Here is a 24281-nt window from a genome sequence, read left to right as displayed (position 1 = left end):
CCTACAAGTGTCCTTCTAAGAGAAGAGTGGCTGCTTAGGTTACACAGCCACACAGCCGCCAGGCATTCCGAAGCTAAAATAGTGTTTAGGACCCAGGGCTCTAGGGCTCTGAGCTGGAACCTTTCTCCTTGAAGCACGTAGCTATTTATCTGTCATGTTCACCACCAACCCTCAAATTGACTTGATTTCCAAACTATACCAGAAATAATGCAATGTGGGAGAAACTATACAAGGCCCAGCCCAGTACTAGAAGCACGATTTTTACTTTACCTGCCTCTCCCTCACAAGGCTACTTTTGGAAGGGGAAGGGGGTTATTTTGGGATTTGTTTATTTGTGTGCTCTTTTTTTTTTTTTGTAGGACTTGAACTAGGTCTGGGCACTGTCGCTCAGCTCTTTAGCTCAAGGCCGCAGCACTACCCTTAAACCAAGCCCCACAAAGTCCCATTTTCTAGAGATGAATTGGAGATAAGAGTCTCGGGTCCTTTTGTGCCCAGGCAGGCTTTGAACCTTGATCCTCAGATCTCAGCCTCCTGACAGCTAGAATTACAGGCCTGGACCACCACACCCCGCCTATTTGTGTGCTCTTATACCTGGATGGCCTGGCCCTTCTGTGCTGCAACCACCCTGTCCTGCAGCTAGCAAGTTCTGTATGTCAGAGTCACTGGGAAGGTGGCCTGGCTAGGTCTGCCTTCCTGTATCTCATCTCCACAATGTGGGCAACAGCAATGGCAGTTCCTTCCAGAGGAGGGGGGTCATGAGCTCAGGGCAAGGCTACCCATGTAGCAAGAAGAAAGGTCTCTAGGTGATAGCTGTCTGATACTTTGGTGGGGCAAACTGTGTTCTCTTTCTAATATTCATAATTCTCAGTAGGCTTGAACACTTGGTTTCCTTAATACATATTTGTTGTTGATGTTTGCTAATACTAGAGCTTAAGCTGAGGGCCTCATTCTCATTTCATGTGCTCAGGTGGCACTCTACTATTTGAGCCACCCACCTCCCAGCCCTGCTTTTTGCCAGTTAGTTGGAGATGAAGTCCTGGACTTTTCCGCCTGAGCTGGCTTTGATCCTCATATCTCAGCTTCCTTGAGTGACTTGGATTACAGACATGAATCACTGCACAACTTCCTTTAAACATTTTCTCTCTTCACAGGCAAGTTTTCTTATTCTGAAAATAAAACAACTGGCAAAGAATACTATTACCAGAAAGTTAAATATCTGACTGGCGGTTCTGTGCACGTGTGTGTGTGTGTGTGTGTGTGTGTGTATTATGCTTTGTAAAATTGTGGTGTCAACTGTAGTCCAGAGATCCAGTGAAGAAGTGGAATGAAGTGGAATTCATAGTTTTCTCCTTGGAACCGTGTATTCTCCTTGGCCTTATGCCCCTTTTGCCCACTGAGGCCCAGAATCCTTGGTTGTATGCCTTTAAAATTGTGCTTCTGGGGGCCAGGAGTTTGGCCTAGTGGTAGAGTGCTTGCCTAGTATGCACAAAGATCTGAGTTTGATTCCTTGGTACTGCATATGTAGAAAGACCAAAAAAAAAAAAAAAAAAGCTAGAAATGGTGCTAAGGCTCAAGTGGTAGAGCTCTAGTCTTGAGAAAAATCCAAGAACAGTGCTCAGGCCCTCAGCTCAAGCCCAGGACTGGCAAAAAAAAAAAAAAAAAAAAAAAAAAAAGTGCATCTGCTGAACCAGATTCTCCCTGAAACTTTATTTTTATTCCAAGGAACAAAGCCTGAATCAAAGTTGTACATTAAGTGTTCAGTTTGACTTGTTTGGCATTTTGATTCTAGGAGATGAAGGAATTGTTGGCTTTTCCTTCACTTTGCATTTCATAAAAGATGTTACAGTTGTTCCCCCGGGTGTTTCTTTTATCAGCAGACTGTGGCTACTGTTAGATTACAAAGACTTCTGACAGTGCCTAGAGCCTGAAAGCCCAGGTGTGGCCTTTGTGGAAGCTCTGCTTGCTTTGGAACTATCCATCTCTGTATTACCATGGTCCTGAATGCGCCTTGTGTTGAGTTGGAATTGGCTTTGAACTTCTGAAGCCACTGAACTTTAGTAATTCCCTGCCTTCAAATCTCACAGCCAGGTTTCAGTGCTGATGCCTGTAATACTAGCTCCTCTGGAGGCTAATCCAAAGATCAAGGTTCATTGCCAGCCTGGGTAGAAAAGTCCATGAGGTTCCATCTCCAGTTACGCAGCAAAATGCTAGATGGAGGTGTGGCTCAAGAGAAACCCCATCTGAGCAAACATGGGACCTTGATTTCATCCTCCAGTCATGCCAAAATAAATTCAGTCCTTGAGAAAAAAAAAGTCTGGCCTGGGAGTGTGGCCTTGTGGTAGAGTGCTTGCCTAGCGTGCACGAAGACCCTCAGTACCACATCAATAGAAAAAGCCAGAAGTGATGCTGTGGCTCAAGTGGTAGAGAACTAACCTTGAAAAAGCCCAAGGACAGTGCTCAGGCCCCAAGTTCAAACCCCAAGACTGACTTGTAACTGTAACCCCTTTGTATATCACCTTTATAAAAGCAATTAAAATATGAAAAGGCTAAAAAAAATCTTGCTATCATGAGACTCACCACATCAAAGGTCAATGATTCATTTGGACAGCCCTAAAAAGGTGGAGATTAACCAGAAGTAGAGCCTAGTGATAGCAAATGAAAGACTTGCAAAGGCTTGTGACCAAAAAAAAAAAATCTATTCTGCTAAAAATGACAAGAGAGTAGAGAGCTTTTTTGCATAGCTTTACTTGGGAAATTGAGCAACCCAAAGAATCTTGTGTCGCGTGTTGGTTTGCCTACCTCGGACCTTGCATTCTTCTTTTAAAGTGTGTCACTGTAGTGCTAGCTGTGCCGGCCTTCCTAGTCTGATAGCCCCGTGGGCTATCTCTCAGCTAGCATGGCTGCAACCCTGTGATAGTTCACACACATGGTCGGCTGGCTGGGAACAGGGCCAGTCATCTCTTGGAGGGAATTTCTGCTTGAGTTCAAAAGGTTTCAGTGTCAGTTTGGTTTTTGAGGAGTTTCATAGTGAGTCTGCTTTACCCTGCAAGGCCAGCAGGGGGCGGCGGAAGGCCAGGTGGGGCTGCAAGGAAGCACTGTGGGACTCAGATGACATTCCCTGGGATCTGAATCAGCAGCTAAGGGAGGAGACCCTTCTCACTCAAGGGCTCTTCTGGCACATTCCAACATCCTGGAATCATGACAGAATAGAAGCCTTCTGATGTGACTATCTGTCTTCAGAGATTTGCATAATACTTGCAAGTCACCTAGAACAGCAAATCATAAGCCAGGCATAGTAATGTACTTCTAGAATCCCAGCACTCAGCAGGTTGAAGCAGGATTGAAAGTTCAAGGCCTGCCCTAGGTACAGAGTGAGACAGTCTGAAAAGGTGAAAGCAAATTACATTCCACTTACTGTAAACAAGTTAAATGAGTGAGCAACATTTAAAATTGCCAGTCACAGCATACACACACACACACACCTTAAAGGGATCAATGTCAAACTTAACGCAAGAGAGTCAGGCAGGCATAATAGTCATAGCACTCAGGAAACAGGCATAGGATTGAGAGTTGGGAGGCCAGCCTGTGCTGTACAGCAAGACCCTGTTTCAAAAAACCTAGATGAGGACTAGGAGTGTGGCCTAGTGCCTAGAGTGCTTGCCTAGCATGCACTCAAGCCTGGTTTCAGTTCCTCAGGACCACATACACAGGAAAAGCCACAGTGGTACTGTGGCTCAAATGGTAGAGTGCTAGCCTTGAGAAAGCCCAAGGCTAGTGCCTAGGCCCTGAGTTCAAGCCCCAGGTCTGGCAAACAATAACAACAAAACCTTAGATCAATAAACAAACTAGAGGAATGCTTTCTCCCCCAACTGTTCCACACCCTGTAAGACTGCACAGTACTAAGTAGAAAGACCATGTGGACTGTTTGGGGAGGGATTGGATGACAGACCTCTGACCCTTGGGAGACACTGTGTTGGTAAGTGCTGAGCCCATGACCCTCACACACTGGACTCCTGTTGGGGACCAGCCCCCCTTCTAGAGTGGTGTAGGTTACTATGCCCCCACTAGACCACTGGTTCCTGGAGTACCTGCTCCAATTATGTAGCACCATCCGGGCCCCCAGTGTAGTGTGTGCTCAGTACATGATACTCAAAGAGCATGAAACAGAGCCACTAGGGTCATAACTGCAGACTCCTGGTGGGTGCCTGGAATCACAGAGTGTAGACCACTATATTTGCTGTGTGTTTTTTTCCTCTCCATTTGTATCAGAGGCAATGGATTAACAGTGAGTAATAAACATCAGAACAATTCGAGCCGTGTAATGGGAGTCATATGAATCATTTGTCAAAATCCCCATATCTTCACTTCATCACACGTAGGAAGCAATTTGTTGCTTCTCTGCCATCTTTGAGTCTCAGCCTCGGTTCTCTTGCATCTTGGGGTTCTTATTAAAAGTGGGGTGATGTGATCACTGGGGGCCCTGGGTGTGGAACTGATAGCCAGGACTGCTCAGTGCTACGGGGAGCATGGAAACATGGCAGAAGTTTCGCTCCTGAGGCGGGGCAGGGTGTTCTCAAACAGCTGAGAACACAGTTCACTATGAAGCTTTTCCTGGGTAGTATTTCTGGGCCCTGGTTAACTTGGGGTGACTTCTACAGATGCTAGAAAGTGAAAAAACAAGCCAAGCACCAGAAGCTCACACCTAGTAATCCTAGCTGCTATGAGGCTGAGATCTGTAAACTAAGATTTAGACTCAGCTCAGGGAGAGAAGCAAACAAATCTCCAATTAACCAGCAGAGAGCCAGCAGTGGAGCAGTGACTCCAAGTAGTAGAGTGCTAGCCTTGAGCAAAAAGCTCAAGATCCTGCTTTTAAGCCCCAATACTCACCCCACACACACACACACACAAAGGCAGAGAAACATCATTGGTTTGGGAGCTTACCACATCCAAGGTCCCAAGTTCAGTCCTCAACACCAAGAAAAAGATGAGAAGAATGAGGCATTCACGATTGTTCCCTGCACAGAGGGCAGGGAGCAAGCGTCCCAGTTCCCAAAGAATTTATGCAAGAATGTCAACACACAGGAGATGTTGAAGGAGGTGGGAGGTGGCGGGTGCAGTACTTCCGTGTCAAAGGGAAGGGCATTCCACCAAAAGGAGCCCACTAGGGCAGAGGCCGGGGCGCTGGGTCCTTGAGGGAAGCCAGTGGTTTCTCCCAGCAGTGCAGACTACTGGCTGAGAAGAGGGCAGGAGGTGAGGGTGGATGGTGAGGGCCTTTGGAGCACCTCTTACAAATGTCCATTGGCCTGTGCACCGGCCAGCTCAGTGGTCACTAGCTTGAGTCTTACGGATGGACTGCAGGTATCTGAAAAGACAGGAGACTGTGGTGAGGTGCAACCCTTTGGGTGGCAGAGATGACAGGGGAGGCAGAGCCGAGACTGAAGGGATGAGGGACGGCCTTTGGTGGCAGGCTGGTTGTGGCCTGGTGGCTTCTTACTGATGTAGGGAGCCAGGAGAAGAAGGCTGAGCATCCCAAGGGTGAATGAATGAATTCAGGACTTGGGACTCTCGAAGGACCTAGGGACACATCATCAGGTTGTATCTGGAACAGGACTGGCTCAGGAGAAGGCCTTTTCCAGGTACAGAAAGGCATGGAAGAGGGAAGCCCACTGAGAATGTGCTTACTGGGGAGAAAGAGCCCTTAGGAAGACAGAAGAGCAGGTGAAGGAACAGGGGCTGGTAGTTCATGCTTTCTGGAAGCTCTGACATGGGTGAAGCCAGAACCACAGGCAGAGGCCAAGCACAGCCCCTGGCCTTCTGGATTTCCCTGGAAACTGGGCCACAGCAAGTAGAATTCTGGCTAATATGGGACCCATCACCTACCCTCTCCGAGACCGCAACATCCCAGACTTGAGGGTGGATTTGCACAGTGTCTTATGGCTGTGATTTTGTCCATGTGAGAGCTGTTATGGCATCTCAGTAGTCTTTGACCAGAGCAGAGAGGATCCAGTGACAAGATTTCCACTGGGAGAGCGAGATGGCATGGACTGGGGAAGAGATGATCTGATCCCATTGCACGATGCCTCGCGTCCCTTGGTTTACCCAATGCCACCAAGATGCCAGTAACACTTCTCTCCTTCCCAATCTAGCTGGTGAACACAACTCTCCACTGACCTCATGTAGTGGCACTTGCTGTTTTCTTCTGTGCAACTCTACACCATCAAGGAGGAAATTCAGGTGGAAGCTGAGATCTGAAGATCAGTGTTCAAAGCCAGTCTGGGTAGAAAAAGCCCGTAAGACTCTTTATCTCCAACTAATCATCAAGAAGCTGCAAGTATGGCCAAAGTGGTAGAGCTTCAGCCTTGAGTGAACACTATCCAGGCCCTAAATTCAAACCTAACTACTAGCACACAAAAAAAGAAAATTTGGGATTATACCTTTTTTTAAAAAAATCTTAGGTAGGGGCAGGAGTTTGGCCTAATGGTAGAGTGCTTGCCTAGCATTAACGAAGAGCTGGGTTTGATTCCTTGGTACCACATACATAGAAAAGGCCAGAAGTGGTACTGTGGCTCCAGTGGGTAGAGCGCTAGCATTGAGAAAGCCCAGTGTTCAGGCCATGAATTTAAGCCTCAGGACTGGCAAAAAAAAAAAAAAATAGGTAAACTCTGTGGCAATGATGAGAACTTGCAGCAATTTTGGCAAGCTTGTGTATTTTTTCCTTAAATGGTGCCAGGCACCAACAAAACTCTAAAGTTTATGGATTAAAGGGGATGCCAAGAAACTCAGACTCAGTTGTTAGGGACTTGTCCTGGCAGGTCAGCAACTGTCATCAAGATCAGGAAGCCTGCAATCCTAGCTACTCAGGAGGCTTAGATCTGAGGATCACGGTTCAAAGTCAGCCCAGGCACTAACCCATGAGACCCTTATCTCCAGTTAACCACCAGAAACCCAGAAGTGGTGCTGTGGCCTAAGGGGTAGGGAGGTAACCTTGAGCTGAAGAACTCAGGGACAACGCCCAGGCCCAGAGTTCAAACCCCATGACCCACCAAAAAAAATTAAAAGTTCTACTGCCTGATAAGATTTTCCTGTTGAGGCTTAGAGCCTCCATACACAGATCTCATCCCCCTGGGTTAGCTAGGATTACAGGCACACGCCTGTAAGATGAACAGGTTTTATACAGACACGTGGACCCACTTGACATTTATGAGCACTAACGTCCAGGGGAAAGCGGGCCCAAAGTGTTGGCTTCCCTGAAGAGCAGAGAGTCACCTGCTCTCTGGGGCCCCGGTGGGGGTGGCACAAATGCCTGCCTGGGTTCTACTGCCCCAACTTGAAAAAAAACTAGACCTCTGCATGGCTGCCAAGGCTGGACACCAAGGCCCTGAGGCTGGGGCCTTGCCCCGCCCCCCAGGTCCCTGTCAGTCCCACATCTCCACAGAAGATGAAACCCCCAGCAACTCTCAAAAACATGACTCCAGGAGCAAGAAGGGAAAGATTCACTCCCCGCCCGGGGCGGCCTTCCCCACTACCAGCCTCTTCCTGGATTGGTGGTTACTGTAAAATTTGATTTAGAGACTCGATTAAGCACGGAAATAGGCATTTGCCTAGTTCATCCGATTTGTAGCACTTGCTCCTTTTATTCCTTGGGATGGGGAGGAGACAAGAAAGAGTTGACTTTGGTTAGATCCCCTGGGGATGCCAGGCCAGAGCGACGCCCAGTAAGGACTGTTTGTTTCAAGTGGGTTTTCTCTTTGGCAACTCCCTCTGGGGTTGCAAACTTTGGCCTGCATGCAGCTTTCAAAATAAAAAGCAGCCAGCAAATCCCGCAGACTCTCAGGGTGCTGCTGTGCCAATCAAGCTCCAAGGGCACAAGTGGGCGGGCTGAGGCCGTCAGGCGGAGCCAGTATCTTCCCCTGGCTGACACCAAGGACTGGGCAGAGCAGGCGGGGACTTTCCTGGTACTAGTGATTCCCAGAAAACAAAACCACATTATCTTCAGCGGGCGTAGGGTCCCTGTGTGGTTTGTGCCAAGAAGCTGGCAAACTCTGTGTTCTTGCTACATGAAAGCAACATAACTAGAGACTTTACTATGCACACACACACACACACACACACACAGACAAATGCACACACAACAGGCCCCTCAGCTGGGGTGTGGTGCTCACTCTCTCCCTTCTTTCTCTCTCACTCCCTGCCTCCCTCCTTTCCTCCCTCCCTCTTTCAATATACATCACACACACTTCTTTCTTGTCTGTTACTAAAGCCGGGCCTGTTTCTTTATGCAAAACATTGTAAATGATCAATATGCCTTTACCTAAAATGAACTCATTAACATTTTGGGGACAAGAAAGCTCTATATGAAATACAACCTAAGAAATGGATTGGAATTTACTTGTGAGCAGAAAATGATCCATTATTATTGCTAGACTGAGGGTTCAAATGACTAATTTTTGTCATAAATATGCTTTCTAGCCAGGCATGGTGGCTCACGCCTATAATTCTAGCTACTCAGGAGGCTGAGATCTGAAGATCAAGGCTCAAAGCCAGCCTGGGTACAAAAGGACCTGAGACTCCTATCTCCAATTAACCTCTAGAAAATGGGAAGTGGGGCTTGGCTCAAGGGTAGGGTGGTAGCCTTGAGCTGAAGAGCTTAGGGGTAGCACTCAGGCTGAGTTCAAGCCCCATGATCCACAATAAATAAATAAATAAATAAATAAATAAATAATTGTCTCTTGTCTCTGCAGGGCAAAATTTGCCTCCACAGAAGGGTGTGCCATCAGCCAAAAATTTAAGCAAACTGAACAGGCAGGCTCCCTCCCCCATCCCATTTATCTCTAAGGCAGCAGGCCCTCCCCCTCTGCTGAGATTGATTGAGCTCAGTTTCAGAATCTGCTTGTGACTGGTTAGTTTGAATAAAGTTAGATATATTTACATAAGGTGACTTTGAAATAACACGAATAGTACACAAGTAATCTCAAAATGTGTCTGCACCAGCAGCTGCTATTTCTTGAATAATCTGAGATGGGTCTTTTTTTTTTTTAAGTCTTGGGGCTTCAACTCAGGGCCTGGGTGCCCCCTGTCCCTGAGCTTCTTTCTTGCTTGATGCTAGTACTCCACCACTTGAACCTCAGCGCTACTTCCTGCTTTTTCTGTTTATGGGGTACTGAAGGATCGAACCCAGGCCTTCCTGCATGCTAGGACAAAGGATTTTTTACCTTTCAAAAATCCTGAGGATCACAGTTCAAAGTCAGCCTGGGCTGGAAAGGGCATGGGCTTCTTACCTCCAATTAACCACCAGAAAGCCCGAAGTGGAGATATGGTTTAAGTGGCAGAGGACCAGTCTTGAATGAAAAAATATAGGGACAGAGCCCAGGCTCACAATCTATCCTGCTTCCAGAGACCTTTCCCAGCCCCTGCCTCCCGCCTTGCTCCACTTCTTCTTCTGCTGTCCTTAGTGGTCAGCTCCAACTGGGAACCAACCCATCTAGCACCTGGTGACATGCTGGGCTGTTACTTCCTGTTCTGTGCATTGGAATGGGGCACCTCCAATACACCCTATCTCCTGGTGAGCTTTCTCTAGATTTCCATATCTCAGCGTGGACCAGGCAGATCCTGACACTTGTGTGCTTGAAGTGTTTCCTGGGGTCAGTAGGGAGCGTGGGGCAGGCGTGCCTGAGGAGACCATAGCCAGCAACTTGACATGTGAACACTCAGATACAAAGTTTCTAGCCGTTTTGCACATTAGCCTCACACCAAAAGCAACCCAGATGTCCTCCAGCATCAGCCACGGGGGAAGACAACTCAGCAAGGAAAAGGAGGACCAGCCTGCAGGCCTCTCCAGAGAACCACTCAGAACGAAAAGGATCCCCCAGACTCACTCAGCCACCTGAGTGCGGGGCCTACAGGTGTGCACTGTCACACGGAAGTGTAACAGACTTAAGATGGTGAAATTATAGACGTGGGAGCAGAGAAGTGATTCCGGGAGGGGATCAGAGTGGACAGAACAGCCCTGGGGGCAAGGGAATGTTCTGGATCTGAATGGTGCCTGTGTCAGTGCCCCAGAGAAACTCCATACCCCTGCTTTCCATGATGAGGCTGTGAGAAGGGAGGACTGGGGAAGGAGTGCGGGGGTTCTCTCTGTAATTTTCTGTAGGCACAGGTGATTTCCCATTATCTTAAAAGAAAACATGAATTAAACACCAGATAAAGAGGAGGATCCTGGGCTGCCCACTGGTGGGAGAACCTGACAAGCCTGTTCTAGAAGGATCTTCTGCTTTAGGGGCAGAGTTAAAGGTTGTACTTGATCATTTCTGTACATAGTTGTTTGTGCTTGGTCCTTGGGGAGCTGGGGTAGCAGTGCTGGATGAGGGGGACCCCGGAGCCCGTGTTGTTTCAGTGAAGGGGATAACTGAGAAGGTATTTCCCATTTCGCTTGTGTCACACGTTGACAAATGCAGGAGCGTTGCAAGGGAACACAGTTAGCACTGCAGACCCTAGGATGATGAGTTTTTATCTTATGCAGGCAGTTCCAGTGCTCCGGCTGCAGTGTCTCTTTGCCATTCACTTAGGGTGACCCCTGGAGACTAAGGCAGCTTCCCATGAAGAAACCAGGCATCCCAGAGAAGCTGACAGACTTGCATGACATGGATCTCACCGTGGAAACTCAGGAAATGACTCCAGCAGGAAGACATGGGGTAGCATGAGAACCAGCAACAGAAAACAAAGAAAGCTGGCTGTGGTGACTCATACCTATAATCCTAGTAGGTGAGGATCCAGGTTCAAGGCCAGTCCAGGCAGACAAATATGAGACTCTTGTTTCCAGTTAACCAGCAGAAATCTGGAAGTGGAGCTGTGGCTCAAGTGGTAGAGCACCAACCTTCGGAGAAAAAACTAAATAAGAGCTTAAGATCCTGAGTTCAAGCCCCAGTTGGCACATACACAGAAAAGGAGAGAAGGGAGGGAGGGAGGGAAGGGGAAAGCTAATAGCAGAACTGGGGTGAGGACTACCCTTCCCCCAGCCCCAGTACTTCACTGGTGGACACCCTCAAAATGGGTAGCCCCATATGAGCTTTACATTTACATTTAGTCAAGAACTGTCATTCAATCCACCAGTAGCTGGTAGAGATGGAGAGAGATGGGGAGGAGATGGAATCATAAACTTCTACCCTGGGACCCTGGTCAGCCAGGGCACCTCCTTCTAGCCCTTTGGCCTCAGTTTACCCACCTATAAATGAGGCAGTGCACAAGCCAAAAAAGCCATCCTAGCTTTTCCTCCTAGTATTTCAGTGAACATAACAAACAATGAACAAATTACCTCTACAAAATATGCAGTTTGCTAGTAAACTGGCCCCACACCATCTGTGGTACACAGCCACCATGAAGAATGCCCCCCACCCCCAGTTATTAACACAGCTGCTGGATCCCCCTGAGCTATTTGCAGATGCCCTCAGCAGGGGAAGAGGAGGGGAGAGCAGAGAGAACTTCGCTTTTTGGGAGACATTTGGTCTGTTGCACAGCCCCACAGCTGAGTGAGTCAGAATTTCCGAAAGGCTTAATTTTAGTGCCCTTCTTGTGGCTGCCTCTCTAGGCTGCTTCTGCAACGGAGGGAGGCCTCGGGCGGGGTTTCCTGTGCTCAATTCCAGAGATGGGAGAGGGGCTCTCCCCCTAGTTCTTTGCCAGAATTTTCTTTTCAGATATGTTTTCCTTTCCACTCCTTTCTGTAGCAGCCATGAATGCTGAAGAAGAATGCATGTGCCTGGAAACTAAGGCCTTGGGCTAGGCCCCCCGTGCTGTAGCATATGCTTAACATGCACAAAGCCCAAGATTCCACCTCCACAAAACAACAAGAATAACAATAATGATGCTGGGTGCTGGTGGTTGATATCTGCAATCCTAGCTGCTCAGGAGGCTGAGACCTGAGGACTGAGATTCAAAGCCACGCTCTGCAAACAAATCTTTATCATCGGTTCACCAGCAAAAAATCAGAAATGGAGGTATGACTCAAGTGATAGAATACCAGTTTTGAAAGGAAAAAAAAAAACTCAGCTCAAGGTGCTAAGTTCAAGCCCCAGTATTGGTACACACACACACACACACACACACACACACACACACACACATTAAAATATTATTAATAGTGTTAGTAAAGTTCTTCATTTGATGGGGTGTTTCTATCACACCCATGAGCAGCAATGGTAGCCAAATTAAACATGAAATAATACATAGTAGCATTCTGTAGTTCTAGAGCATTTTTAGCACCTTACATTCTTACCTGTGACATGTGATCACTGTCTCCACCTGAAAGAATCTCAGTGGTCACGTGGTTCACTAATAAAGCAGTAAGCAACAGTTAAAACTGTCCCTGAGTTTGAATCTTTCTACTACTGGCAATTGGTATTGTGCAGCTTTGTTAGCCATAGGCAGGGCAAGTCCTTCTGTAGAAATAGCTACCTGGTCTCCACTGGCCACAGAATATTCTGCGTCTAAGAGTCTCTGCCTCATTCTCCTCTATCTTCCTGGAATCTAGCATCTAGACCTCAGGACGTGTTTGGTGGAAGAGGGTTAGCAGTGTGCTGGAGACTGTTTGAGGGTACTCGATCGAGAGTTCAGTGTCACCGTTTGCAGGAAGCGGGTCCAAAACCATAGGAGAGAAGTTCCTGCCTGCAAAGCATTGACTCAGAAGAGGAAACCAAAGTGAGTAACAAGCTGCACATTGGGGCACTGCACCCAAACCTCCCTCAGTGTTAGACAATGGTTTCCATGGGACTGGAGGTGGGGAGTTCCCCGAGCCATGGCAGGGCCATCTCAATCCTGAGCAAATCACCCGACTTCTTTTTTTTTTGGCCAGTCCTGCACTTGAGCTCAGGGCCTGAGCACTGTCCTTGGACTTTCTCAAGGCTAGAGCTCTACCACTTGAGCCTCAGCACCATTTCCAGCTTATTTTCAATGTATGTGGTACCGAGGAATCAAACGTGGGTCTTCGAGCATGCTAGGTAAGCACTCTACCACTAGGCCAAACTCCCAGCTCCATCACCCTACTTCTTTGTGCCTTGGATTCCTTCAAAGAACAAAACTGAACTTTTACTGACTACTAGAAGATCACTGCAGAGATTTAACAAAGGATTTGCTTTGGGAAAACATCCTGAAAAGCCCAAGCATTATCTACACATGAGGATTCTAGTAATTGCTAGTCACTGTGCAAGCCTGCTGTGTGGCGGTTAGAACCCCAGGGCCTGCGGCAAAGCCAGTGAGGCAATCAGCATGACAAGCCTAGAATAGACACCTGCAACCAGTCATGTGTAAAGCACAGGCTGCCCTTTGATTGGACCCATGACAGCTCAGCATAATTATGAGTTAATGAGCGTGATCTGCCAAACAAGGTGTGGCACGCACACACACACACACACACACACACACACACTCACACACACTCACACAATCCTTGCTGGAAGCTGTGAATCTGAAGCAATTATCAAGCCTCTGGCTGGCCACAGGTCAGTTGTGAAGACAAGGTTGTGACACAATGGCAGTACCATCCTGAGAAGGCAGAACCAACTGTACAAATCTATAATCGCTTTCAAGAACATCAAGATTTGAGCCCTTGGACAGTTCAAAATGTGGTTGAATGGCTGTTGGGCCTGGGGGAAGGGAAGAGAGAGACCAGAGTGTGAAGACTTGTTGTTGTCAGATTGTAGAAATTTGGCCAGAAGTGTGTAACACAAGCCCCAATCCAAAGGCCACTGCAGTGCAAAAGCCCAGAACCAGACAGATACGTTTTTTAAATGGATTGGGCATCATGGTGCAGGCGTCTAATCCTAGCACTGAGAACACTGAGGACCACTTCCAGGTGGGCAAAAGTGAGAAACAGTCTGAAAACTAAAAGCAAAAAGGACTGGAGGTATATGGCTCAAGAGACAGAGCACCTACGTTGCCTCAGTCAACCTCTGGTACCACCACCACCACCACCACCAAGGATAATAGCAATGATCTGGTACAAAGTGAAAGGACAGGAGCCCCTGGTGGGCAGAGGGGCTGTGTCTGAGCTGGGGTACAGGAGGAGATGCGGTGTGGGAGCAGAAGCACATTTTGGGGCTGGGGGCCCCGCCAGGTGGGCAGTGGGGCTGGGGACGGTGAGTGGGTCCAAGCACCCGCAGGTGGCCGGGTGGCATTGAGGTGCCCTGGGCCGTGTCCTTCCCCCCATCCCTCCCGATTCCCCCCGCCCCCACCGTCCGGCTCCCCAGGCCTCGGCCCAGCATCGCTGTCGGGGACCGCAGCTCCTCCAGGGCGCACTGGGAAGGGATGAACCGGTGCTCAGCGGCGGGCGGGGCTGGGCTCCGGGCGGGTCCCGCGGGCGGGGCGGGGCGGGGCGGGGCGGCGGAGTCCCCTGTCCCGTGGTCTCTGTCCCCGCCCCGCCCGACCGGGACGGGAGGAGGCCGGGCCCAGCCGCCCGCCCCTGCGCGCCCCGCGCTCCGCGCTGCGCTCCGGCCGGTAAGTGACGGCCGGGACACCGGACCGATGGGGCGGGATGGGCCGGGCCTGGTCCCCGGGTGCCCGGTACGACTCCGGGGTCGGCGGCGGGGAAGATCGGGGACCCGGAGAGTCGCGGGGAGTTGCGTGACAGCGGCGGCGGGCGGGATTTTTTAGTTCAAATCCTACGGCCCCGCCCGCTGCAAAATCCGGGCGCCTCTCCGGGCTGGGAGGGCGGGGTGGGCGTCGGGGATCCCCGCTCTCCGCCCCGGGGCCAGCGAGAGCCCCTCCTGGAGACCATGACCCCGGGATCGCGGCGCCCCCCCTCCCCGGGACGGGGGCCCGGCTGGGCGGTGCCACCCTGCCCACCAGAGTCCGCGCGCGCAGCCTGGGGCCCCAGGCTCAGCCTCTTCCCGCCTCTGGCCCGACTGGAGGGGGCCTGGGTGGGTGTGGACCGCCCCGAGGGTCTTCGATCCTGACCCTAACCCAGGCGCCCCGCATCTCACACAGCAGCTCAGCCCACCACAGCTTCCCACCTGGAAAGCCGAGCCGGAATAATGGAGGTCATCTCATCACTTGACCCCGAAGCTCCAGCCCACGGTGGCCTTGGGACCGTTTCCCGGTCTGTCATTTTGGGGGGCTGATCAGCTCCTGGAATTAGATTCTGCCATGCCTGGGACACCTGGGTCAGGGGCAATGACTTCTTTCCAGCAAGGGAGAATGTCACAAAGTCACTATACTTTTTTTTTTTTTTAAACCCATACTGGAGTTGAACTTAGCTGGCGCTGTCCCTTAGCTTTTTGACTCAGGGCTGGCACTCTTACCACCACACCGCCACTTTGGGCTTTTTGGTAGTTAATAGGAGATAAGACTGGTATGGACTTTCCTGTCTTGGCTGACTTGAAATTGATTCTGGGATCTCAGCCTCCTGAATAGCTAGGATTGCAGGTGTGAGCCATGGCACCTGGCAATCACAGTTTTTTTCTAAGCTTGGCCAGACAGCTTCATTCATCTCTCAAGAGGAGAGAAAGCAGGCCCAGAGAGGGGGAGTGATTCAAGGCTGCACAGCTAGGAGCAGAACTTCTCTCTCACATGGGAACAGCCCACAGGGTCAGGAGCTGGGAGTAGGAGGGGCACATTGGTGCCAACGGCTGTTTTGCTCAGTTTCCTGTTAACGGCGCCCCAGTGGGACACTCCAACACGTGTGGGTCTGCACATTCCTCAGGCAGGACAACAGGGCGTGCTGACAGTTGCAGCTGTGCCAAGCCGGCTCCCTTTCTAGAGAGGCCCTGGGTAGGGATGAGGGGTAGCTGAGTCTGGGAGGCAGGGAAGCCCTATTTCTGGATTCTTGGATCTTGCTGGTGGCCCTGGATTCTTGGATCTTGCTGGTGGCCCGGAGTGGGTGATAGGAATCTGGGCTTGAGTCTCTCAGGGCACAGGCTGACATCTGGCCTGCAGGTGCCTCCTGGGTGTGATGAGCTTGCGTTTCCATGGAAACACCCCCCCCTGCTTTGCATGCTCTTCATGGCTGTGCACCTGGCCCGGCCTAGGCAGTCATTCTGCCTGGTTGGTGATGCAGAGACCTGGGCTGGGGCTGCTGGGGTCCTGGCTTGGCTCCTGTGGGAAGCACCAGGCAGGTCCAGCGTGGTTTTCGAAGGAGTTAAGAGACTCTGAGAGTCTAAAGGTAGCTTGGCCTCCTGCACTGCCCAGTTGTTAGGAATGGGGGCAGCTAAGCCAGCTTACCTGTGTCCAGTCCTGCTGCTAGAGCCACACCATGAAAAGGGGGTGTCACGGAGGGGGGCCTGCAGCATTAAAAGAGAGATTCCATGGGCAGCCTTTGGGAAGGTGTCGGATATAACAAAGGTGAGTTGTTGCCATGGTTTGGAGTGTCACGGCCAGGTCTGGAATCTGGATCCCCCAGTTCTGTCTCTTCCATCTTAGCCTTGCTTTCCTCATGTCTGGCAGTGAGTGGTCCCACATCATCTCCCTCAGGGTCCTTCTAGAACTGAAGCCAAGCTCCTGATTGCAGGAGGGAGAACAGGGGAGGAACTGGGCAGCGGGGGAGGGGACCCAGAAGTGACTGAACAGACTTAGGTTTGGCACCTCTCATCGCCTATGAGGGGGGCAGGCTGCCATTGCTGACCTGTTTGCAGAAGAGAAAAACCATGTGATGAGTAGATGTACTGGGGTTAGGATGTGGACGCAGGGCCTTTGTCTTGATTCTCTATAGTACAACACTCAGTCCATTTGGGGATGTTTCAAGAACAATATTACATGCTGAGCGTCAGTGCCTGTTAATCCTCTCTACTCAGGAGGCGGAAACCTGAGGATCGGGGTTCAAAGCGTAGGCAGAAAAAGCTGAAGCATTCTTCTAGCCAACTAACCAGCAAAAAGCAGAAAGTGAAAGTATGGCTTGAGTGGAGACATAGAGAGAAGAACTCAACAAGAGTAGGAGATACTGAGTTCAAGCATAGTCCTGGCACAGAGGGAGGGGGAAGAAGAGAGGGAGAGAACAATGTAACAAATGAATCACTGGAAAAACTGTACAGATCAGTATCCCAGGCCCCTCTTGAGTCAGCTGGGGGACAAAAAGAGCAAAAATGAATCCAGAACATTTCCTTCCTGTAATATCTAGAAACTTTCAGCACTAAGACACAGGACTCAGGAGGGGCATACACTGGAGTAAGAAGAGTGTCCCTTTGCTCTCCGGATTCTCAGCTTTGAGGCTCAGTGAGGGCACTGAAGGGCAGGGGGGCAGCTGAGAAGTAAGGAGTGGGTGGCAGAAAGCAGTCTTGGAAGTCAGTGCTCGCAGGGAGGCGGAGGAGGGAGAGTGGGGGGCGCTTACAAGGAAAGTCTTTGTCATTGTTTCTTACTTCTTGTCTTCTCAATAGATACTAGTTTGCAAAGTTAAAAACTTTTTGTTGTTGTTATTTTGCCAGAGTCTTGGTATATAACGCAGACTGCCTCCAGTGTTCAATCCTCCCAAGTGCTGGGATTGTGAGTGTGTGCCAGCACACCTGCCATCCCTATGCAGGTTGATAAAAGATTAAAGGCTCACGCCTGTCATCCTAGCTACTCAGGAGGCTGAGATCTGAGGATCCAGGTTCAAAGCCAGCCCTAGCAATACAAAGCCGAGAGACTTATCTCTAATTAATCACTAGAAAATGGGAAGTGGGGCCATGGCCCAAGGGTAGGGTGGGAGCCTTGAGCTGAAGAGCTCCAGGACAGTGCCCAGGCTAGAGTTCAAGCCCCATGACCCCCCCCCCCCCAAAAAAGAATAAAGGCCAGTGAATGGTCATGTGAAATCAGTGTGACTGTCTTTGGGGAAACTGAGGAGAAGCTTATTTTGCTGTCAATAGGGTCCACTCGAGTGTTTCTCCAGTTTATAGAAGGGCTTATGGGTGTTCCTTACAAATATTTTTATGCTTCCTCATAGACAAATAGGAGATACACACATTCCATTATATCAAGTCTTACACTGTGCAAAGAACACTAAAGCTTCCTGAGTATCAGTTATGTTCGCACTGTCTCTTTAAAAAGCAGTCTCCTCCACTGGATTCAAATGTCAATCTGGTGGGATTTTAAAAATAATCGTGAAAGTTGGGTGTGGTGGCTCACCCCTGTAATATTAGCTACTCAAGAGGGTAAGATCTGAGGATCGAAGTTCAAAGCCAGCCCAGGCCTCCCTCCAAAAAAAAAGTTCTAGAGATTCTTATCTCCAGAAAAATGGAAGTGGCACTGTGGCTCAAGGGGTAGGGTGCTAGCCTTGAGCTGAAGAGCTCAGGGACAACAGCCAGGCCCAGAGTTCAAATCCCATGATAAACAAGCAAACAGGGGCTGGGAGTTTGGCCTAGTGGTAGAGTGCTTGCCTAGCATGCATGAAGACCCGGGTTTCATTCTCAGTACCACATATACATAGAAAAAGTCAGAAATGGTGCTGTGGCTCAAGTGGTAGAGCTCTAGCCTTGAGAAAGCCCAAGGAGAGTGCTCAGGCCCTGATTTCAAGGCCCAGGACTGGTAAAAAAAATAATAATAAACACGAATTCCCTTTATTCAGGAGTTCTAATCTCCCTTTTCCAAATCATGCAATGATGGCCCTTATGATCTATGGCTCAGATGATCAACAGGATGTTTTAAATCCCAGTGGGCTAACAATTTGTTCTTCTGAATCATAAAATCCTGGCTTGTTTGAGTGGGAGGAGCCTTGGGCCCTGTGAACCAGCCGGCTGGTTTAACAATGGAGACAAATGTGCACAGCCAATGTCAACAAGGAATGAAAATCTGCCACACCTACTCGGGAGGACACTGCCTGCCATACCTGTCACACTTATGGCTTACCTGATACTACACGAGTCTCCCATCTTCAGTGTGCAAAGCCAAAGGAGAACTATGGCAGTGGACACGAGTGGACTATATTCTTCCAGAATTTAGTAACAAAAACATCCAGAAGAGACCGGGCACCGTGACTCACACCCGTAATCCTAGTGCTCGGGAGGCTGAGAGTTGATGATCAAAGTTCAAAGCCAGTCCATCAAGACAGAGCTGAGAGACTCTTGCCTCCAATTACTCAGCAGTGAGCCAGAAGTTGAGTATTACCTTGGGACCTGGGACCTGAATTCAAGCCCCAGTACTGACACAAAACAAAACAAACAAAAGCCTAGAAAGGAAATTCAGCAGTACCCAGAATCTTTTTTCCTTTACCTTCTCCTAGGGAGCTGTTCTTTCTCACCTGTTGGCTAGATCCACCCTCTAACATATCTGTGCCAGCGAAGGAGGTGCAGAGAAACGCAGCTTCACCCCAGGTGCGGATGAGGGTTGAGGATGGAGTAGCAGTATCATCCAGGGGTGGGAGGGCGCCATCAGAAAGGATGAGCCCTTCTCTTTCCGGTGTGCTGTTGCAGTTTCACTCTGTAGGAGCTGAAGTTCCAGACCGCCCAACCCATCTCAGCCCAGCCTGGGCAAGCCTCAGGGAAATGGCCTTCTGGATAATACTTGGGCGGCTCCCCCAGGCTGTCAGGCTCTGGGAGGTTCTGTAGGTGACAGCTCCCACCTGGCCACGCCACCCCTTTGACTGAGTTTCTTGTCTTGCCTGTAAAGGTGCCTGAATAGGGCTCAGGGGTCCCAGGACCGCAGGCTCCAGCTGGGGTTTCAGCTGATCCACAGCTGGTAGGTTGTTGTTTCCCACTGGCTCACTGGCCATAGGGACCCCAGCCCAGGTCCCAGCCCCATGTGTCCTGTGCTTAGTCACAGACCCAGGGATCCTTTTGTCTTCTAACAGATGACAGCTCGGAAGGCAGAACTTGCTGGAGGACTCAACGAGAGACCCTCACACAGGTAAGCTGGCTTTGGGAGACTTGGTATTAAATGCAGGCTAAGTGTCCTCTATCCAAAGTGCTTGGTGTGGGTGTGTGTGTGGGTGTTAGTACTGGGACTTGAACCCAGGGCCTTCTTGCATACCCTCTTAGCTTTCTCTATTAAGTTGGTGCTCTACCACTTCAGCAACAGCTCCACTTTGGGATTTTTGCTGGATAATTAGAAATAAGAGTTTCACAATCTTAATGTCCAGGCTGGTTTTGAACTGTAATCTTCAGATCTCAGCGTCTTGAGTAGCTAGCTAGCATTACAGGTGTGAGCCACCTGGTTCAGAAGTATTTCAGACTTGCAAATACATGTGTAAACTTGGGGCCAGAGACCACGCAGAGAATTTACTCTCTTTTCATATGCACCTACTCAGAAGGTCATCCACACAGGGTTTTTAGTGGGCCTGCATTTTGACCCATCACTTGAGGTCAGTGGTGAAGTTTTCCATTTGGGGGATCATAAAGCTTTGGATTTGGGGAGCTTGGCAGATTTTCTCATTAGAGATACCTCACCTGGGTTTTTGAGGCGAAGGCTGCAGCAGGGTCGAGGAGGTGCCAGAATCAGCTGGACCCCTAGAGATGGCTTTGTCTGTGTGGAGGAAGATTTCCTGACTCCCAGGCCACAGCTCTTTCTGTCCCTTGAAGTCGGCGCCCTTGTGGCTGGTGGTGTGGTGTCGTGCTAACATGGAAGTGGGAAGGTATCATCGCCAAGCTGGCCCCGCTCAGACTCTAATGAAGCCCAGAGCTGTTTGTGAGGTCTGGGAAGGGCTGAGTCTCTCCCGAGTGACATTTGCTGAATAATATGGGAGGCTGACTCACGGGCCATCTCTCCTTCGTGCTGGGAGGGGCGGCCATTTGTCCTTCACTGCCAGCTTCCGTTTCCTACTCTGAAGGTGTAGGCTTGGAGATTGATCCCTGGGGTTCCTGAAAGTCCCGGTGATTTCTCCCTTTGCAGCCAGGCCCTGTGTGCATTTGGGGACAGGAGTGCCCCCCTACCCCGTGAGCCCATCATCTCCCCACCCCAGCGGAGGCAGGTCACTGCCCGAGAGGCGAGCTCATTGTCCTTGCTCTGACACTGCAGCCTGGATGACTTCTGAGTCTTACAAAATCCAGGCGTCCTGACCTTTCTCACCTGCCTGTTTGTGAGGAGGCAGTCTCCTCTTCCTACAGTCCTTCCCTGCTTCTTCATGTCCCACTTGCACCTTCTGGAAGATTCTTTTTTTTTTTTTTTGGCATTTTATTTTTTTTTTTATTGTAATTAGTAAAAGGGTTACATGATATTTGCCAGATAGAAGGTGCATTAATTCACATACATTGATACCCTTTCACATGTCTTGGTAGCCATTTCCCTCCCCCACCTTCTGGAAGATTCTACAGGATTAGTGATTCCTGTTCTTGCGCTTTGCTATCCATACTTGATCTGATTCTCTACTGGTCTGTGACCTATTCATGTACACATCCTCTCAGCCTGGAGAGCAGTGTCTAGTCTCCCTCCCTTCTTTTCCCCCCACCTTCTTCTCCCTACTCCTGGCAGTTCTTAATTCTCTAGGCAGAACACATAGATGAGCTCTAGTCTGGACCTAAGGCAGTCCTCATCTTTGCTCTTCTCATCAGTGACCCAACTCTTGGAGGGGGGGGTTGGGCAATGCAATGTGGGGACCAGACCCAGAATCTTGAAGTCTCCTGACCTCTCCGCCACCATAGCCGAGTTTGCTCTCCCAGAACTGTGGCTTCAAAATCTGTTCAGATCCCAGAACTGTGCCACCCACTGTCCCAGCCCCTGAGGGACCTGGCCCCGCCCCACCAGGTAGCCTGTCTTATCTCGTGCTTTTATTGTCTCTCTAGCATTGGAAATTCCTGGAGTCTGATAATCACTCTGGGCGGGGATGTTGTGTGTCCCAGAATGTAGACTGGAGAGCTGTCTAGCCCCTAAACTCTTCCCCTGGCATTCATGGGGAATTTGGTTCCAGGACCACAACCCCTGCCCAGCATGCTATGAACAACAATAGAGGTCAGGTATCAAATGCTCCTCACAGAACCTATGCAATCCTCCTGTAGGCTTGAGGGTTTTCTTCCCTCCTCCTCCTTGTGGGATAAGGTCTCACCATGTAGCCCCAGGCTGGCCTCTCAAGCTAAGTGTTCTCCTCCTTTATCCTCCCAATCCTGGGAATTACAGATATGTACCACCATGTTTGACTATTCTGTAATGCTTGAAGTTGTGCTCTAGATTATGTCAGAGCCTAGACAATGTAAATGTGTATACACATAATAATGGGGGAAAAGCTCAATAGGGATCCAATTAGCCCTCAAATGTTCTCTCTGTCTGTCTGTCTATCTATTTGTCTCTCTCTCTGTCTCTCCTCTCTCTCTCTCTCTCTCTCTCTCTCTCTCATTCAGTCTTGGGTCTTGAACTCAAGGCCTGGGTTCTATCTTTTGCCCTTTTTACTTATGGCTGGTGCTCTACCACTTGAGCCACAGCTCTGCTTCTGGCTTTTTGGTAGTTAATTAGAGTTAAGGGTCTCAGATATTCCTGCTCAGGCTGGCTTTGAACTGTGAACCTCAGAAGTCAACCTCCGGAGTAACTAGGACTACAGGTGTGGGTCACAGGTGCCCTGCTCCCCAAATGTTTTCTGTGTCTGGATGCATGGCTATTGGCTGTGTTTGTGGAATGCATGTGGGTAAGCAATGAGTGGATCATGATGCAGAGGGACCGGGCTGGGCAAGCTCGAGTGGACAAGCTTACCAGGTAGAAGTTTAGAGAGGATTTATTTTAGTAAAAGGGAATAAGGTAGGAAGAAACAGAAAAAAGAGGGGAGAAATGTTAGTAGTTCTTACCTGGGGGCTTCATACTTTCTGAACCAGGGGCTACCGTGGTCATGTCTGTGTTTTTCCTTTTGTAAATGTATGCACCAGTACTGAGGTTTTGAACTCAAGGCCTGCGCTCTGTCTCAGCTTTTTCACTCATGGCTGGTCCTCTACTTCTTGCTTTTTGCTGGTTAATTGGGATTAAGAGTCTCATACTCTTCCTGCCTGGGCTGGCTTCAAACTGCAATCCTGAGCTCTCAGTTTGCTGGGTAGCTGGGGTTGTAGGAGTGATCCATCAGCGTACCTTTCTGTCTCTTGTTCTAATAGCTGATGATGTAAAAGGAGGACAGCCATTGCTCCGCTTTTGTGGTTGTTACTTCCTGGTTCTGTTTAATGTTTGAGTTTGGTCTTTTTCCTAGTTATTATGTTTACCTTCCCCAAGTTCTTTATATGTGATGCCTGTGCCCAAACTGGGGGTAGGAGCGCGGAAGCCAGCCAGGCATCTTGTTCTTTTTCTGCAAGGCCCATATCCCCCGCCTCTTGCCAGGCCATTATGCAGAGGAAATCCCTTCTGTGACTCATGCCATGGGCCCTGGCACATCAAAGGCCTGTGGAAGACAGGGCCCACCCAGGAGCCCCCACTCACCACCTCCTCCACCCACACTTACCCACCACTTCATCACGAGCTGTTGGTGAGCACGGGCTGGCGGTTTCAGGTGGCACATGAGACAGCGAGGTGCTGGCAAGGTCAACTGTCATTTGTCCCAGACCAGGCAGCCAGCCAGCCTGGCTTACATAACTTGCCTATTTATGTGTTTGTAGATTGCAAGCTCAACTTTGCTCAGAAGTAACTGTAGAAAATATTGAGTGTGTGTGTATGTGTGTGTGTTAAACAAAAGTTCTGCCTCGTGGCATCTATAGTTACTGCTTTCCTCTGGGTGAAACCACGTGGCTGCCAAGGAGAGGTCCAGGGGGTGCAGCCTGGGCACAGTCTGTGCTGGGAAGGCAGCGGACGATAGCTCCTTGAGTTCCCGCATTGATCTGACACAGGAAGAAGCAGGGTTAGGAACTGAGCTCTCGGTCAAGCCTGCCTTGCGAGCTGGGCTCTGGGCCCTTCCGCCCACACTGGCTGCACGCATTCCTTCCCCCTGCTGACTCCGGTGACAGAAGCCAGGGCATGGCATTGCCCTGTCCAGCATTGTGGGGGCAATCTAGTGGATGTTACACTCAGGGCTGAAACAGGGTGTGGACCCCAGACCCAGACTCCAGGAATTAGGTATCAGGGTCCGGTCACTCACCCCTGTGTGCCAAAGAAGGGAGATTTTTCAGGAATTAAGGGTATGACTAGAGGGCCAGCTGTGTGTGAAAAAGCTGGGCAAGAGTGCAAGGCCTGGAGTTCAAGGCCCAATACACACACACACACACACACACACACACACACACACACACACTTCAACGAAAAAATAAGCAAAAATCATGTTAGGATATATTCTGTGGGAAAACTGCATATGAATTGAAGGTTGTAGGAGACAAAGTCTCAATGTATGCGATATGCTTATGTGTTAAAAACATGTATACATGGGTGCCACCAGGCACTTTGTGTTTTATAGACCAAAAATTGGGTCCTATGGAGAGAAGTATGTATTCTTTTTT

The 24281-nt window shown here is 49.7% G+C and overlaps 1 protein-coding gene across 4 annotated transcripts in view; it reads left to right on the top strand.

The window, feature by feature from the left end:
* The first annotated feature begins 14419 nt into the window (after window positions 1-14419).
* Syne3 (spectrin repeat containing nuclear envelope family member 3) overlaps window positions 14420-24281 on the top strand; it is a 91062-nt gene continuing 81200 nt past the window's right edge. For all 4 annotated transcript variants that reach the window (XM_090344781.1, XM_090344780.1, XM_090344782.1 and 1 more), the window contains exons 1-2: window positions 14420-14484; window positions 19742-19797. The gene's annotated coding sequence lies outside the window, so the exon portion shown is untranslated. The remainder of the gene's footprint in view (window positions 14485-19741; window positions 19798-24281) is intronic.

The sequence above is a fragment of the Megascapheus bottae genome, chromosome 14 (assembly GCF_031878675.1).
Source record: "Megascapheus bottae isolate mThoBot1 chromosome 14, mThoBot2.hap1, whole genome shotgun sequence".
NCBI classification, from domain to species: Eukaryota; Metazoa; Chordata; class Mammalia; order Rodentia; family Geomyidae; genus Megascapheus; species Megascapheus bottae.
This window is presented reverse-complemented; position numbering and strand designations above follow the sequence as displayed.